The following is a 17409-nucleotide window of genomic DNA, read 5'->3' on the forward strand; positions in this document are numbered from 1 at the left end:
CACAGTGTCCTTGTTCTTTTCCCTCTGTTCTCTTTGCTCAATGCAAATCCTGATTCCCCAAAGATCTGTTCATGCACCAATGCATCCGATCCTCCCTCTGTCCCTCCCTCCTCCTGTCCATGCATCATTCCCACTTAAAGGAACAATAACTATGCTACTTTCATTTTCAGCTGCTCAACAATGTCCAAGTCCTCAGCAACAGAGGCTTAAAGCTCTGCTGCCACTCCGAAACAAGAAAGTGCTGAGCAGCATGAGGTACATCAGCTTGCTGGAAGACTTTCTGTTGGATATCAGCGGGGGGGGGGGGGGTTGTTCAGACGATTCTAGGGGCCCTTATTGGATTAGAACATTAGGTACATTTTTTTCCAATATGAAATTATTAACCTATCATCATTAATAGCATGTTTTATTTACAATGTAGTAATAAAACTAATGGTTTCTTTTTCTTTTCTTGTTTTTGGCCCAAAACCAGGCGCAAACTTGCAAGCAGCTACAGAAAAAACTGTCTTCCAATTAAGAAAACAAAGAAAAGAAAGACATCTTGGATCCGCTATGATCCGAAATTACAATCATAGCCAAAAGAAACAGTCACAATTGTGTTGTATAATCAGCCGCAGGTAAAGAATATCAAAATATTAAAACAAGAGTGTGACATCTCGGAAAGCTATCCATAACCTCAAACATGCAAACAAACCGATCCCTGTGTGGTTAGTCATAATTTCCATTTCAAGTTGCTTCTCTTTGGCCAAATTTAGAGACAAGCATCTGAAAGTCTATTTGAGAAGCTGTAGGAGGCTCGGGCAATTTGCCCCGACATACGTAGTTTTGTGCGAGTCCTCGTTTCCCCAATTCTCCACAATCGAGGTGGAGGGTGCAAAGATAGCACAAGCCATAGAGCCGCAACAGCCACCTTCATGGAAAAATGCCCGGTTGAAATAAACAGGAATGATCCTTGTTGTTCGACACTTTCTGCTTTTCCCTTAACTAAATACCAACAGTCACGGTTTGCACTTACGGAACACAAAGTCCTGATTTTACTTTGACAAAGTCAGCAGTATCTGCCAAACATGCTAAGCTCACATCTGCGCCATGAGAACAAACGCGTGTACATGTGTGATGTGCAGTACTTGCTGCGCGCACGTGTGTGTTCGATGTATGCGAGAAAGAGACGGCACTTTTGTGTTTACAAATTCGCAGTAAATTGTTTGTTTGTGTGGGCAGGTGTATTTGTGTCTTTCGTCCTTGTGTAGATGGGAAATAACGAGGACCAGAGAATGCAGCTTGTAATTTGTCTTGTTCCACTCCGTCAAGTCATCGCTTTACATATACACAAGGGGAGTGCGCGATACACAAACACTCTTGGGCACACAAACAATCCCACTTCCAAGGACATACTGAAAGGTGTTGTTGTGTATATATCTGATGAGACCAGACAGCACGGCTCCAGGAACGAACCTAGTGTTCTGTCATTTAAACTGCGGAAGAAAACTTTGGAGTCAACAATGTGCATGAAAGTGCGAGAAGGGCTCGCAAATGTAAGTGTGCATGATAGAAAGTAAGACTAATACACTGGGCCCATAATGGACAAGGTTGGTTTCATTGTTTGTGAAAGCAGTGGATCTCTCTGCTGCAAGGAGCTACTGAACCTAAAATTATTTCATTTGTCTGGGTTTCACTGGAGCGCTTTAATGTCTTATTATGGTATAAATGCTAGTCTTTTGTTCGCTGTCAAGAATGAAAATATTGACCTTTTTGGGGCAGATTTTAATGAACCGTATTGAATATCAGTGCAAAATGTGAGCTATTGACAGCTCCAATACAAAAACATTGATATCAGTGTCAGCCTTGAAGCATTTGAAATCCACCGCTAGCCGTTTGTTAAGTAAGTGACTGGGAAAGAAAGTCGGCGGTTTTAGCTGTATATGTGCGTTGGCTCAATGAAAGCAGTTCCCAACTCACTTCTGTGAGAAGAAAAAAGAAAATCTCACAAATGTGGTGTATTTTTCTAAAACATCAGATCACCCCTGGTCATTTGGAAGCGTGCACAAAGCTTTTAATTCACCAAATAGTGAGAAATATTTGACTTGCTCCCGCTTGGATTGCATCCCCCTACAGTTGACAGTGTTGCTATAGAGGCATCATCAACAGCATGGTGGACTTTGTGCTGATGTGCGCCCTGCGGGTTTCCATTAACGTCGGATCGCCTCGATGTGACCATGAGAAGACCTGCATGATCTTGTAACGTGAGACGGTGCGAAGGCTTATCTGAGCGCTGTGATGGAAACTCTGCAGATTGAGATAAGCTGGCTGTGAAGTGTAAAACCGTACACAAGTGGTAGTCTTTTTATAGTCTATTAATGTATGGTTGGCCTAAAGTATTTCCAAAACAGAGCCCATTAAAACATGTGCATGAAGCCAGAGAGCGACTGAGATGAGGGGTGTGTGAGCACCATGGGATGGTTTTGCTTTGTGGCCTGGTCCCCGGCCAAACCTTTAGCTTGAAATGGCTAACGCTGGGTTTTGTTAAAAGGTGATGTATTTGCGGTTTCTCCTCCCTGCTTCAATCAAAAGGATGATTTACCCGAGGCTACATTTCTCTCCCCGTCGTATCCCTCATGCTTGCAATCGGCAGGCCACCTTGCGCAATCAACCTGACAAAAGAAATGTCTTTTTGTTAATGTGTGTACATGTGAATATGTGTGCGCCTGGAGGCGGCAGGCCAGGTCAAAAGTGACTAATCATACTTACAAATATTTGAATTTTTACATCAAGTACTCCTCAAGTATTCTTTAAACACTTCCAAACAATGTCTACCATTTGTCAGTTTAGGTATTTAGCTAGTACTCTTATCCAGAATGTCTTATACTAAGATCAACATTAGGATTCCTTTGACATAAATTAAACTAAATTCCTGCACTGGCAACATTTCAGGAAAGCATGGAGTGCAAAACAGCTACGTACACAGCAAAACAGAAAATCACCATTAATCATCAGTATTTGAGAAGTGCTCAGCTGAAATTAACAGCTATTCAAAACAAGAAAAATCAAAAATGACTTGTAGTTCACTCCACTATGTACCAGAGCTGTTTTATTAGAATAGCTAACAGCAAATGTCAGGGTGGAAATTGAGAACAAGCAGTCAGTTGCATTTATACATTTATATAAAAATGTCAGTCTAATGAATGTCATAAAATGAACCATCTCTGGAAAAAGAAAACATTCCCAAGCAAACTAGGCTCCTGTCATTCCTTTCTGGGGCTAAAGCTGCTGCCTATTACTGCTGTCCAGGCCATGCCTACATGCCCGTCTCAGTGCCAGCTGCTGCATGGTACGGTAACAGCTCCGGGCAAAGGACCCAGAGCTCAGGTATGTGACAACCTTTGTGTATGAATGGCATTTTGGACGGCAGGAGACAAGCTGGCAGAGGCCGGACCTTAGTACCAGGACTCTGCTGGAGAGCAGATCAAACTCATTAACATCGGCCAGGCTCAGCGTGTGTGTGTGTGTGTGTGTGTGTGTGTGTGTGTAGGTGAGATAAAGCCAGGAACAGAGAGACAGTGTGAGAGATGGAAAATAAATCAAGATAACATTATGCACCAACGATTTAGACAAAACATGACTAAGAGTCTTCAGCCTTGCTAGCGGCTCTGTGGGATTGTACTTTGGCACAGCGGTGCTTTGAGCTAAATGCTAACGCTAGCATGGCAACACGCTCACAGTGACAGGCTCTCAATGCTAACATGAGGAGCTTAGGTATGATGTTTGTCATGTTCACCATCTTAGAGTAACATGTTAACATCGCTGGAGAGCTAGACCAAGCCGATGGCTTGACTAACTCTGCTTATTTCGTGTTGTGTCCTCCAGATGTCTTGGACATGCAGTTATACCCAAATGATGGGTGGATTAAACTTCTTGCCCTGCTGCAAACATTTCTGCAGACAAGAAACACATTTGTCTCATTTCCCCGTTATGTTGAGGGAGCAGCAATCTGTTTTATTGAGGGTCATTACTTATTTCTTATTTGAAGGCCTGGGTGTTATTTTTGTAGCTTCTGACATCATTCGTAGCCATTACCATAACATTTTACCTCCCAGCGTAAATGATGAGATATGGGGATGCAATGACATCACTGAGTCAATGGGGCAATCACACAGGTTTTCCCCCTTTTTTTCCCTCCTTAAGTAGTGATTTTTTTAATCCTCTTAATCCACACTGTCTGACACTATCATATATGTTCTTGTTCCAGCTCTTCATTGAAGTTAAATGGTCGAATTCTAGATGTCCCCAAATTCTGTTGGAAACTTTGGGTTTGAACAAAGTTTGGCAGCACAGCATGAGTTTGAAATAATTGACCCACCAGCAGGTCAGTGGGGTTTAAGAGGTTGCAGCTGCCCAGTTTAATCTTCACCACCTATCTGCATGTGCAGATGTGCTCACAACCATGGCAAGTGTTGTACAGTCGAATCAGTAAACAGCTGCGCAAAATGCAACCGTTTGGTTAATGATTTTAACATTCACTTTCCTTGGCTCGTGGGAGGAGGGGTTAGACCAGGTAAACTCCAATGACGCAGCACATACAGTACAGCAGCTCGCTGCTTGCTCAGGAGGGAAGGGGGCAGGTTCAGAATTGATTACATCCATCACAACACGTAGCAACTGGTAAAGTCAACTGCACAGACGGCAGAGAACTAAGGGTGTGTGCCAGAGACAATGTGCACACCAGTACACAAGAGTACACTAGGGGTCGACAATACTACAAAATTTGGTTTTGATGCGATGACAACTAATACCAGGGCTGTAATCACTGATATACACACCTTTACTTTCTATTGTCAAAAGAGTGATTTGGCAAAATATGAGGCATTTCTTTTTACTATTTTCTGCTAATTGCTTGATCACATGATCGACCCGCCCATATTTTAATATGGATAACTTGGTCTGTTTGGTCAGGTTTGCACAGTGTACCGACAAATCAACCGCAGACCCAATTTTCAAGTGATGGAGTGAGTGTATTTCCAAAAACACCAGCCCACATGTGTTAATCAACAGCAGGAACGCTGGTATGTTTGTGATTTAAAATATTTGTGCATCAGTGACGGTGTGATTCCAACAAGCTGCGTTTTAATGAAGTACTGCAGATCCGTGCGTGTATAGAAGATTCTCCTGCTGCTTGCGCCATAAACGCACACGTCAGTCTCTGAATAATCTTTGCTGTCCGCTGACCAATAATCTTTATTTTTGAGAGTCACTCAGGCATGAACCTGCGTGACAATGACCATATTGTTGAGAGCAAGTTTTCCACTGGGTGCCCCCCCATCAGCCACAGTGATAACTTTGCTGCTGCGTATTGTCATTTTTCTCTGCGGAACTGCAAACCGTAATGACGGGACATGTTTTGCAAAAGGAGACTGCAGCGTCTCAGCCGAGTGCTGCTTTGCAGTGGCTCAAATGAAAAAAAAAAAAAAAAGGTTGGCTAAGCTGCAAATCAGAAATTACACCCCAATTGTTGGTGCAAGGGTATTTAGCAAACTGCAGACATAAAACTTTGCCTCTGGATGTGAGTTTTCCAGTTTTTTGATTAGAGAGTGGGTTTGAGTTTTGATTTGGTCAAGGCTCTGGTTGTGACTGCAATGCTACAGAGAATCCCAAACGGGGCCGAGTGGACACAGAGGCTTTTGCAGAGTATGTAATTACATAGTAAATTATTCAGTGGGTCCAAACCAAAACATAAAGGCATTCATTTTCAAAACCAGCTTACAAGGAAGACTCTGGCAGCGCAGAGCCACACTGTTTAAAAAAAAGAAAAGGAGACCTTCGACGCATGCTGGAACCATATACCTGGAAGTGGTTTACTGTTTTTGTGAAGAAGGATGAAGTTTTGCATTTCTTGCTTTCACATGGCCTCAGCGAAATATTGTCAATAAATATGAAGTAAACACATTTAGAGGGAACAGCGAGCCTCCTCTTGGCTTTAAGAGTCAAAATGAGGGTGTAAAATAGTTCTTGCACACCATGAAAGTGACAACAAAAACTCAGCGATGACAGACAGGGAGGGAGGGGAGGAGGGAGATATATTATGTGAGTCTGATGGGATTGGCAACGACTTTGATTCAGTGTAGGCAGATCCAACCGCTGTGTTTGCGCAGGCAGAAAGTATCCATTGGATACTTGTGTCTTAAGGACTTAACACACAGCACGGTTTTCTGCAATGAGTTCAGCGTTCCCCTTCAACTGGAACATCCTCTTCCTCACACAGTAAATGAAGGCATGATGAAGTTGCTGGGTTTTTCAAGACACACTGGCGAAATATCAAGCATGATGTCGGATTTTGTTCAAGCTAAATAAGCGCATCGTATCACATGAGAGACTTCAGGGTCTGTGGTTATACTGACCTTTGAGGTGACCTCTACTGCTCCATTCGTTTCTTCCTCCTATCCAGTATAATATACTATTCTTGCATATATATAATATATAGATATAAAACAAAGCACACACAAAAGGCACACGTAAAGGGATTGCTGTTTGCAGATGTTCCACTCAATACTGTTCTGACATATGGATAAAAGACCTTACCTAATCTTGGGTGTTGAGGACAATAAGATAATACTTTAGGCTGAGCGTACCCAAGGGTGGAGGAGCAGCGTTTCTTTGGTTTGAGTTGATGTCCCACGCTCAGAGGCGGACTGGTAACTGGAGGTTCGGGAGAAATCCCAGTGGGATTCCACACACCAGTGAAATTACACTTATGTAGGACTAAACTGGTTTGCTGGGGAGTAGGGAAGTCTGGACTACGCTGCTTAGCTGGCTGCTACCGCCACTGTGTCCGGTGTTCGTACAAAGCGCCGGACTTTGACACAAGACACCATCCAGACTCCATGGACACTGGAGACCATGTGACTCACTGCAACATGTTTTACATAGCAGAGACAGTGTGACGTCAGTCATATTACAAACTGAAGTATTTTGAGTTGATTTTCAGTTGTCAGGTGGATGTTTTTGTAGGTTTGGAGGCGTGTCAAATACAGGGCTTTGCTGTTTAGTTGTTTGTGGTTGCATCATAACTGCCCAGTCTTTTCTCCAAGTTTCCAAAAAACTGATATAAAACATGCATGTTATTTCAGATAATGTGCATAGAGGCACTAGGTGCTGAGGCTGCGACAGGTTGGCCCTGCCTATAGCACCCAAAATGCTTCTCGTGAACACCCCACATTTCTTTCATGAGCTGAAAGCGAGTCCCACTCTGCCTTCAGCAACGCATAACGTCACACTCTCATTAGCTTTACGGCTAACTGGAGTATTTCTACGGTCTTTATCTGGGCCAGCTTGGATGGATCTTTATTTTTGACAAGAAACAGTGGCGATAAAAAAACATGACAGAGTATGTGCGTTGCTCTGTGAGGGGAACTGATCTCAGGTCTGTCAAAAATGTGGAGGGATACACACCTGCTTCTGGTTTTGAGCAGTAGTGGAAGAAGTTCTCAAAACCTTTACTTATGTAAAAGTACAAATACCACAATGTAAAAGTACTTCATTACATTACCTAAAGTATCAAACGTAAAAGTACGTATTAGATTGTTAACATTGCATAGATGCATAAGTAGCATTTAACTGTTGTAGCTGGTCCAGGTGGAGAAAGTACTAACTACTTTATATACAGGCTGTTTAGGTCAGTGGTCCTCAACCTAGGGGTCGGGCCTTCCAAAGGGTCACATGATAAATCTGAGGGGTCGTGAGATGATTAATGGGAAGGGGGGAACTGGCGGAACTGCAAACAACTCGTAGCCATCTGAGGCGTGACAAGCAGACTTTTTGTGCTTTGCATCTTAATTTGAAAAGTAACTACAGCTGTCACATACATTTAGTGGAGTAAAAGTATAAAGTGGCATAAAATGGAAATACTAAAAGTACCTCAAAATTTTACTTAAGTACAGTACTTGGATAAAGGTACTTAGTTACTTTGAGATACAAGTTTGAGAAACAAGGTGAAATTTCCCAAAAGAAATATACTGCAGTTTCAAATAGTTCCCACTTTCATTCTCTGTGCAACACGTCAGTCCCTCCCTGATATTTGTGCACCTTCACAGTCATTCGTTCACGTGTTTCCACTCAAAAGAAAAGCGAGAGAGAGAGAGGAGAGAAAGAGAAGTGGCCTCATATGTTAAAATTTATGCAGTGCTCTCTGATGTTGTTATCATGCATTTATGTGCTTTGTTACACAGAACTTTGTGGCAACGCTGGCTTTAAAAGCACTTCATAAATTACAACGCTGACTGGACCAGACATCTCTCCCGTCTTGCTCTCCCTGCCGGCTGGAGATAAACTTGAGTAGGTGCAATCAGTCCAACAAATAAAGTGGCTCCATCTGGTTTTGTGAGGGCTCTGGTGTTGACATTATTAAGTCAGAAAAGCCTCCAGTGTGGTGGGGCTATTTTGGACTCTCCACAGTGCATCTGCTCTGCTTCAGCTTTAATCCAATGCAATAGATCTGTCACAGGACACCGAGCATTTGTCATACGTCATCTCGGAGTCCCCAATTAGTGGTAACTATCATTGCACCTTAATGAATGCATATGAGAATAGAGGTTTTGTACTCTCGACCAAACAACCGTAGGAATTGCGATGAGGACCAACACTAGAATTCAAACAACACAGCAATTTTAAAAGGGTGGAAGCCAAACAGATGTCTCTGAAGAAAAATTATTAGGTATGGTCAGAAACCAGACCAGGTCCAGTATGAAATGATGCACAAATCCACATGTTTCTTTGTTTTGCAAACAGTGGTTGTAGGGCTCAGTTGCTCCTTGGACTCATTGTTTGGCAAATTCAAATTTGAAATGCGATATGGATTGGTGCTCGGAGCTGGTAAAGTCTTTATCCTCCATTATGAACTTAAAAGTAAAACTACAGCATGACTATTTCCATTGTAAATCAAAACTCAAAGATGAACAAGCAGCCCCCGGTCGAAACTAGTCTTCTTACAATCCTCATTCCAGGTCAGGCCCCAGGCTTGCTTGATTGGGTCCCCTAATTACCCAGAAGCCTCAGGGGGTTGTTATCCCAGCAGAGTCTCAGCCGCCACACGTCATGGCCGGGGCAGGGGCTGTGTCGAGGAGGTGGGGGTCAGGGGGTCTTCGTCAACATGTGGGCCTGCTTTCAGCATGTGACTGCTGACCCATGCATTGTATCACATTGCACTCATTTAAGAGGTCAGGACTTGTGGAACCTGGTGCCTTTTGCCTAACCCGACCCTCGACCTGGCGTGGACACTTGCTCCGTTTCAATCCCCAACAATAGGTCCCATTGAGAGCGGGGCAACCTGTAGAACATCTGTTTCTGTGGTCTGGAGCAGACCATAGATCAGCAGGGAGGGAAGGAGCCGACAGTAGGTGCTGCTTTATCAGAAACATTCACCTTTTGCTTGGGGGGCTGATTGAAAATAGACCAGAAGACTTTGAGTTTCAGGTGCAAAATGTCAGTTGTATCTGTTTAAAAGTGATTTATTCTAAATCCCGTCCTTACTCCAACAATGGAAACCCGTTTTAATTTGCAAGATGCAATTATGAACCTGAAAATGTAGCCTTATCACAGACAAGCTTACAACACTAATGTATCTGTATGCATAGACACTGCCTTCGCTATGGCATTCTTCCATAGCATAGTCCTATACTTTTCTCATTATTATGACATACATATACCATTTAAGTTGTTATGACAACGTTACATATGTTGTCATAACAAGAAATGTCCATGTGTTCTTATGATGAGATAATGTATTTATTTTCCTCACAGCTTGTTTGAAAGAAGACTGGACCTTGAGGAGTGTGTGTGTGTGTGTGTGTGTGTGTGTGTGTGTGTGTGTGTGTGTGTCTTTGTCTGCTAATCAGATTTCTTCAAGTATTGTTGTTTTTTGTACATCTCCATCTGTTCATAATTTTGATGGACTTGTAAATGATTTCATTCAGCCTTGGTACACTACAATGCATCACACGATGATTGTTGTCATTTACTGAAAATATGGAATTTGTTTTTCTCTCGTTTTTGCAGAATACCGGCTGACATTGCACCTTAACGGATAAGGCAAGGCAAGCTTTATTTATAGCGCACAGGGGGAAACACAATGCACTCAACATGACAAGACTGTGAAAATGAATGAATGAAGAAATTAAACCTTTATTGCCCCAAGGGGAATTTGCTTTGCACAAAGAGCATAAAAGGATATCAAAAAAACAACCATACATGACAGCACATAATATAACACATAAGCATCATAAAAGCATCATAAAAAACGTAATTTGGGAAGTCAACAAAGGACATCAAGTGCAAGTAAAACAATTAACAAGTATTGTGATATCTGATATAGCTTCTTCCTCTGTGCCATAGAGCCCCATCAGTCAGCCACGCTGTTGCACTGGGTGACATGTTCCTCGGTTACCATGAACACACACACTGTAGTTTATTTTGACTTTATTTTGTGTTGACAAAAGTATAGAATATTGCCAGCCTCATCCTGTAATCCAGGACGACTACTCATAACCTCACCGTCCCTCCAGGTGATCACAGACAAATGATCTTTCAAAATACACTTGAGACGTTTAGTAAGAGTAGACTTCATCATCCTAAACACGTCATTGTCTTACATTTATTTCACTATAGCATTATGAATGTTTTTGGTTCTAAGGACAGACATACTTACCTCGTGTTTTTATAACCAGATAAGTTGGTAAATAGTAATAACAAGAGGAATATGTCTTGTGGCTCACATGCAAGTATCTTTTAGATTTTGTTCTAACATGAAAACTTTCTTGTTCCAATGAAAAACTGAATGCTTTTTTCTCATGGTGGCAGCAATACATGGCTTTATATACGAAATGCGAGCAGCATACATCTTGATCAAGTATTTTGTCATTGACACAATGGAGCCCTGGTGATATTAATGTATGCCTCCTCTCACATATTGTAATAAAAACATTGTGTAGTCCAGGGAGGGAAAGTAAATATGTTTCATTTTGAATGTTCATTATAAAAATCTGCTGTAGCACCATGAAGGCAAATCAGGCAACTGCCCAGAGGTCCCAGAACTTCATTTATTCATGAATATAAACGGATAAATAAAGGGCTCGGAGGCAACTTTTGCATTTGTACGAAATCTTTAGGCCCTTTCTTGTAGAGGGGGCATTTGTCAATACCTTTAATACGTATAATATTTTAGTAATGATCCCATAGTGTATATTCTTTAATACATTTGTAGTCAACTTTGAACCAAACTTGCTGTGTTGGGGAACACAGAGGGCTCAATGGGGTTCCACAGCTCATTTTTGCCGGCGGGCCTGCTAACGGGTTAATCCAGCTCTGTGTAGTGGACTACAAACCTTTTTACATGAGTGGACGGATTTTGTGTCCAGTTTCTTTGTTCGGTTTACCTGCTGATTGGCAGACTTAAATTGCGGAGAAAGAAAGGAAAAGAGTGTTTCATGGTTGACCTGTTGCATACAATTTATTATTTAACAATTTTTAATATGTATGTCATGGCCTGCCTCTGAGACCGTAGCAAATAAGGGAAGCGCACGCGAGGGATTAGCTGAAAGAAATGAATTTCATTCAACAGAGATTCATTTGGCAAATGTAACAAAAATGTTGATTCCAACAAATAAGACTGGCGGGGAATCCGAGTAGCATCCTCAGCTCCTGAAACAAGCCATAAACAAGTCAAATCTGACGGTGCTTTCAGAGGGTCCTTGTCAACAAGTGTTAAATACCAGAGACAGACTAAGTTCGAGTTTGACAGACAACCATCAATGTTTCAGTTAGCGTGTATAGCATCTATTCTATTTAGCGTTTAACAGCATATCCGGGCTGCTGGTACCGGCCTGTCTTCCATTATTTATCTCTTGCAGTGGCATTTTCATTGGTCCAGTTAATGTGATGTATTTACCAGTGACCGGTGACCACTGAGACTCAAACACCTGCTAAACGTTGTCATATGATGTTTTTCCAACTTTATGAGTCGTCGAGGACTGCCGGAACGCACCGTTAAACTACCGTTCTGGGAAAAAGAGGAAGCCGGAAGATATACAGCAGCTACATCCTGCAAAGTCGCAAAAAGTTGCTGCATTTCTCAGCCAGCACGGTCGAGTAAATTGAGGTGGAGGGTTCTTTTTTTCTTTGCTGCGCATTTATTTAAGAAATGATATCAATGAATCTTTACCCAATGCAATCTTTAAACCAGTCCTGAAAATGAACAAATGAAGCTTTACAGTTATTTTTTTTATGAGAACCAGATGTTTCTACGTGCTGTGCTTAAGTAGATACAGAGCTCCAGTCTACAAGTCTTAGGTGTTGTCATAATGTTTTATCAGATATTGACATCTGTTTGGTTGGTGATCCAAAGAGGCACAGTGGTATCTACCCTGTACACATAATTCACACATGCAAACACATGTTCAGGCTAAAATTAATCCTACAGTCATCCTAATTAATAGGTAAGCGTTGTTGTCATGGTATTTTATGGTTTGAGATCACCTGATGAAATTGTGTAAGCTTTATTTTGAAAACTACATGTCCATCAGTGAAGAAAAAGAGGCATTCTTTTCTCCTTCTCAGCAAACATGCTGTTGCAGATGCATGTCTTTACCCAGCAGCAGCAGCAGGACTTGCGGACTCTGTGCCAGGCGGATCCAGTTACACATGTGTGCCACTATCTGCTCCTCTCGTGACAGGCTCATGGCACCTCAGGCGCTGCGATGTTGGCAAGCCACAACAAGATGTGATGAGCCACTCTAACAAAAAGTGCTGACACGCTCGCTTCTCCCTGCCTTCGTCAGCCAAGATGAAACAGCCTTTTCTCTACAAAGTGACTTTGTTGTGTTTTTAGGATTCCTCGAACAGGCTTTAATATTTCTGTGGGCGCTGGATTTCTTTTGGGAAGATTTCTTCTTTTTAAATTGATCCAGTGATGGTCGATGGCTGCTTGTAAAAAAAAAAAAGAAGTAATGTATGTATTTATCCCCAGCAATTATAGTAGAAATAACAAGAAGACCAGTTTTGCTTTGTCTCCTTCCGTGCATTCGGGACCATGGCAAATCAAGCCACATGGAGCCTAATCAAATGTCACGAATGATTTTAAGCATGGAGTTTCTCGTCAAACTTCATAACCATCCTATATTCGCGTGCTGCCATCAGTTTCAAGTCTTTTTCAACAGTCCAATAAAAAAAAGCGTTGCAATATCCTGGATCAATGAATAAATCAACTCAAACCAATGACAAATCAATGCTTTAAATAAAGTTTGTTTCATTGACAACTTTTCTTGGACACTGTTCTCTTCAGGAAACAAATAAACAAACAACATACGTGTCTGTGTGTGCATTTGTAGCGTGTGTTTTGTTTGCGTGTGAGAAAGCCAGCATGAGGTAATAACAGTATCGCATGCCTGCTAAGTATAAGCATATCCCACTGTCTTTGCTATGGGCGTCTGTATGGTAAGATGTTCCATGTGTTGGGAGTTTCATAGAGCATTTCATCGAGTGAAATGATGCACAGGTACTCTGAGGTAATGACACAATGATGCTAATCTGATTAGCCTAATGATAGCACCAAGAGGGGAGACTTATCTCGATGACGTGCTAATGATACTCGCAGAGATTGCCTCATGAATAATCTGATTGGTTTTCCCTCTGGCTGAGATCGAGTTTTGATAAACAATAATTCCACAATGCGTATGGAGGGAGGGGTGTGCAGTTTATTTTCTCTTTCTCTTTTCACAGTAACCAAAACCTCCACGGTTTTCTGGATCTACTCCACATTCTCACTGGGTCGTTTTTGGATGATGTGATGCACGCAGTAAAAGTTTTACAAGGCTGATCCAAACTCTCCTGATTTAATTTGTAAAAAAAAAAATCTAAATGTGTTCACAGAGGGGCTTGCTGAGCATGCACAGTGATTTCCAACAACATCCTGCTTTATTCACATTGATACAATTATATGCATTCACACCTGGGAGTCTAAAACTACAGTGCACAAACACTTAACACTGAGCAGTTGCAATGCTGCATCTGGAGGTTAAAGGCCTTTCGACAGAACTCACCAGAGGTTGTTGAAGAGGGGATTGCATTATCCATTTAATTCACGGCTATTATACTTATGACGTCCTGTATTGTTCCTTTATTTCACCCCGTATGGTCGGAGCCCCCAATGACCGTCAGTGTACCTGATCTGAAATATCATCATCTGGTTGACAGAGTCCATCTCAATGCAGGTTAAACCACTAAAAATTAGCATCTGATTGACCCATGCAGTGAAATTTTTAATGGCTTTCTCAAGGTCACCATCGACGTAACATATATTCTGGTGGATGTACAGTAAACATTTATTCCTAGGACAGCATTAACTTACTCAGTCTTTGATTGAACCAAACTGTGAATTCCAAGCAGACCCTAGTCTCGCATAGCCAGAGCTGTCGCCACACTTTGGAGAAAGACAACCCATTATCATTTTGGGATGAGTTTGTATTTCTTTGAAACAATTACAATCGCCTTGAGCAGCGCTAAGACCAGGATGCAGCGACGGTGCCTTTGCAAAACGGTAATGCGCAGGTTATCCTAACAGCCTACATCCGGTGAGTCAGACTAAGCAGACCCTAAAGTTCTCTCAATGGTGATTTCCTTTTAGCCTCCTCTCTCTTTAGCTGTGGCTGAAAGGCTGTCACAAACTGGACTAGTACTGATGGGAAAATGGGAATTACTGATGTTGCCGAAGTAGAGATCGAAATAGAAATCTCAGGTTTTTGTTAATTGTTTGATTTGTATGTTACGTCATTTATATACTGAGTTGACAAGTGTCCTTCAATCTTGTCATACCGTCCATCCATCTATTTCCTGCTGCTCATCTGGGGTCGGAGTTGCAGTGGTAAAAAAGCTGAGAAAAGTAGCATCAGTGCTGCTTGTCCTAGCTACTTCCTCCAGCTTCTACTATGGGAATCCCAAAGTGTTCCCAGACCAGATGGATAATCCATCTAGCATGTTCTGGGCATAATGCCATATTTCCATTGAGTTTTCTACATTGTTTTTCACCGTTTGATGTTTGACTGGCGCTCATTTAATTACATCATGTCATTGCGCCCTCTTCTTCTACAATGGTTTAAAGGCACAGACTGGAGAATTAGCGCCACCAGCTGTTTATCTCGACAAACTAACTTCTAATGCTCAGAGCGTGCTGGCTAGCAGGACTACATCATCGACAAAAGACCCCAAGCTCACCAAAGTGGACACTCTACTCCATTATCTAAGGAGAAAATAAGGACTTTTTCTTAAGCACCTGAAAAAATCTAACTTTTTGTGTTGTCTTTGCTTGACAACAGGGATGCACTATTAGATTTTGAGGGCACTGGACAAATGAAATAACCTTGAGGAGTCATGCTTTGATTCTCTCATTTCTACGAAAATGTAAAGAACAGGCTTAAACACGCTCTGGGTACAATCTTTTCGCCATGTTGTTAGGATAGAGAGATCGAGCCACGACGATAAGGCAACACATCGCTGAACACATTGGCTCTTTCTGCTTCTCTGCTCTTCAGTTAAGGGAAAGAACAGAAAGGAATGGGATGGTTGATGGCAGTAAAGTTGATAGTAGGGGGGATGTGGGGGCCAGTGTGAAAGGGAACAGCTGGGGGTGGATGGTAATCTCAATCTGATAATGCTCATGTACCATGCAACCGAGCATGGAAAGGTAAAACATGATGCCACAGACCCCACTCCCTTTTTCCGTATCTAGGTTTCATTGCCTTCCCTCACACTGCATGCTTCACTGAGATGCAGACTGCAGTTTTACACGACTAGAAGAGGAAATCACGTTTATTGACACACTTATTTGGTGATACAGACAAGCTTGGTGAGGATCATGTGCTGTAGGTTTAGGTGGAGAAAAAAAACCCTCTTCTTTATTAATAGCAGAACTTTCAGCTGAATACAATGCTGTGGTACATTTTCCGTCTCTTGTTCCTTTCACCAGGTCAGACATTCCAGGATTGTGTTTCTGCGTCTGAGGGCAAATGTGTCTGCGCACACCAATCTTTCATTGTGAGGAGCTAAATGTCACAATCATGCCACAGAAGGAGAGAACATGATACACACTGTGTTCAGATAGTGGGAACACAGTGTTGGAAAATGCAAGACAAAGGTTTTCTTTTTCTTTCTGTTTTTTCCCCCTCATTACAATTCTGTTTCTGATATTATGACTGCCAGATACATTGACAGATTGATAAACACTGATTCACTGCAACACAGTTGGCACTTTGAAAAAACACTACTGACTTGTGTGATTTAAAATGAATTACCAAAAGGTATGAATACTTCAAATAGATTAGAAAATGATATATTTCAGTCTTCTGAGCCTATGTTGAATATTTCGACTCTCTTCCATCAGAACAGCCGTGCATGAAAAGCAATTATATAGAAAATCAAACTAAATAGAGTACAGTTTTAATTGTTGTTTGCATCCAGGGTCAAAATGGCAATCATATACTGAAACACTTCATTTTCATTATTTTTATGTTTAAAAAAAAGGTCAAGATAATGGGTTTCCTCAGAAGCCATTGTGTCAATCGGGATGGGAAACCAGTAAGAAGCTTCATCCAGAGTGGTTAATGCACATGGAGGTTCACGCTATCCCCAATGAATACACACAACCAATGGGAGTCCTAATACAGCGACAAGATTGTGATCCTTCACTGGCTTTGTAACATAGTTTCCCCCAGTATTTATATCATTGACACTGACAAGTGTGCAACTGTAGCTTAATTACTTGATTTGTTGATTTTGATGGAGATGATAAGCAGAAAACATGATCCGTACAAAGTTTTCAAGGCAGCGTTTTTAGCTGACAGACGCCAGCAATTCTCCAATAATGCTTTAGGCTCCTTTTAAACCTTATCTGACTCACATTACCAAAACATGATACAATAGTCATCATTCACATTTAGCCTACAGCCATATCTACATTATGTTACGGTGTATGGTGGAGCCAAAGATGTGCATCTGGTTTCAGGAGGCCCCTGCCCCCCAGCAAAATGTCTAAAAAGACATTTAATGAAAATCTGTCAGACAGATAATCTGTGACAAGGGACAAAAAACAACAAACCACAGCAAAAAGACTGTGAACCCATAAGAAACCAAGTTCAAACTACTACAAACTATCTCAAGGGGAGAAGTCTCTTATGCAAAAGTACCCTTAGTGCCCTAAATATTTTTTTTTATTTTTGTATAACCTTCGCCTCCAGACGTATTGTGCTGTGACACAGCAGAGGAAATACAGCGTCAGGGTTGGTGGCCTTGCCGTCCCAGTAACCTTAAACGATAAGACTGGCGCTATTCTAGATTTTTGCTATTGTCAGAAACCCATGGACGTTGCTATGGACC

The sequence above is a fragment of the Enoplosus armatus genome, chromosome 11 (genome assembly GCF_043641665.1).
Source record: "Enoplosus armatus isolate fEnoArm2 chromosome 11, fEnoArm2.hap1, whole genome shotgun sequence".
Classification (NCBI taxonomy): domain Eukaryota; kingdom Metazoa; phylum Chordata; class Actinopteri; order Centrarchiformes; family Enoplosidae; genus Enoplosus; species Enoplosus armatus.